Below are 2,304 nucleotides of genomic sequence, written 5' to 3' on the forward strand. Positions count from 1 at the left end.
CTCATCAAAGATCAAGTGCCTAGGAGTGCCTGGGAGGCTCAGTCAGTTAAGCATCTGACTCTTGATTTCAGCTCAGGTCATGATCTCACAGTCTGTGGGATCAAGCCCTGCATAGGGCTCTGTGCTGATAGTGCAGAGGGTCTGCTTGGGATTCTCTCTCCCTCGCTCTCTGCAACTTCCCTGCTCACTCTCTCTCTCTCTCAAAATAAATAAATAAACTTTAAAAAAAATGTTAAGTGCCTGTTCCTGCTCTGTTAGAGCTACAAAGAATAATGTATACCCTTGCCTTTAGAGAGCTTCAAATCTTTTTTCATAGAAAACCAAACAAACCCAAAGCAATATACAGTCCTGTGTTGGCTTTGGCTAAGAAGGAGTTTAAAACCTATTCTGAAATGTTGGACACTTGTATGTCAAAGGTAAAAGGTGAAATGAGCAACAAAGATGTGCAGTTTATTTTATTTATTTATTTATTTTTATTTATTTTTGAGACAGGGAGAGACAGAGCATGAACAGGGGAGGGTCAGAGAGAGAGGGAGACACAGAATCTGAAACAGGCTCCAGGCTCTGAGCTGTCAGCACAGAGCCCGACGCGGGGCTCGAACTCACGGACTGCGAGATCATGACCTGAGCCAAAGTTGGCCGCTTAACCGACTGAGCCACCCAGGCACCCCAAGATGTGCAGTTTAAGCCTGACTTCTACAGTGTAAATTAAATATGTAAATGTTAAGGAAGCCCAACAAAAGAGAAAGAACCTGTTAACTGGGGAATACTTCCTGGAAGAGGTAAGTTTTAAGTAATATTGTAAATTTTATTTTCAATATGGTAAAAGTTAAAAAAATTAGGGGCACCTGGATGGCTCAGTCAGTTAAGTGTCCAACTCTTGATTTCGGCTCAGGTTATGATCCCAGGGCTCATGAGTTTGAGCTCTGCGTCAGGCTCTATGCTGACAGCGCAGAAGCTGCTTGGGATTCTCTCTGTCCCTCTCTCTCTGCCCCTCCCTTGCTCGTGCTCTCTCTCTCTCAAAATAAGTAATTAAAAAGTTAATTTATTTTATTTAAAAAAAAATTTTTTAATGTTTATTTTTGACAGAGACAGAGACAGAATGCAAGTGGGTTAGGGGCAGAGAGAGAGGGAGACACAGAATCCGAAGCAGGCTCCAGGCTCTGAGCTGTCAGCAGAGCCCGACATGGGGTTCAAACTCACGAGCTGTGAGATCATGACCTGAGCTGAAGTAGGACGCTCAACCAACTGAGCCACCCAGGAGCCCCTATTTTATTTTTATTAAAAATTTTTTTTAAAAATCTTTATTTATTGAGAGAGAGAGAATGTGAGCAGGGGAAGAGCAGAGAGAGAGGGAGACACAAAATCTGAAGCAGGCTCCAGGCTGGAGCTGTCAGCACAGAGCCCTATAGGGGGCTGGAACTCATGTGGGGCTCAAACTCACTAACCGTGAGATCATGACCTCGGCTAAAGTCTGAGGTTCAACTGACTGAGACACTCAGGCATCCCTGAAAAGTTAAATTATTAAAGGTGTATAGTAATAGGTAGTTTCCCCCCTCATTCCTCATTCCCTGTTCCCCAGTTTCTCTTTCCAGGAAAAAGCACTGGTATCAATGTCTTGTGTATCTTTCTGTTGGGAATCAAGACACCAAAGGCAATGAAGGGCATAGACTGTTAGAGAGCAAAGGAGGGTTTTTATATCTCTGTCTTGACAGGGGGCCAGCTTGCTACACTTCTTCCTAAATGTATTCCCTCTTAGAACATATTGAGTTGCTGAGCTCTGAACAAGACCCTGGATCACCTTTTCTAAATGGCACCAATTTTTCAACATCACTTTTCTTTCCTCTTTTCCTTTTCTGGGTTGGGAGGACCTCCATCCAGATCTTGCCTGATTGGCTGTTCTCTGGCCTCTCCAATACAGGAAGGGAAGCACCCCCACCCTTTTCTGGGGAGAAGCCATAGAGCCTTTTAAAGTGTAGCCGGCCTACCACCTTAACCTGGCAATAGAGTAATTGGGAATTCGAAAAGTGCTTCTTCTGTTGGCTTTGGAGGCCTTCTTCAGCTGCCGGTTGTCCCAGCTTCTTTGTGGGGGATTTTCTGCAGCTGGAGAGTCCGTTTTGAGATTTCTCTCGGCAGTTTGAGCACTTTTGCTACTTCCTCTCTCCCCAACTCATGTCACTGCCAGTAGAGATACGAGTCTTTCTTCTCTCTGGGGCTATTGCCATATATAATCCCCAGATCTCCACGCCCCTGTTTCCCCAAGTCTATGGGGGGGGGGGGGGGTTCGGGGGCATGTAATCGCTG

The sequence above is a fragment of the Puma concolor genome, chromosome B4 (assembly GCF_028749965.1).
Source record: "Puma concolor isolate L17-30 chromosome B4, mPumCon1.1.hap2, whole genome shotgun sequence".
In the NCBI taxonomy this organism is placed as follows: Eukaryota; Metazoa; Chordata; class Mammalia; order Carnivora; family Felidae; genus Puma; species Puma concolor.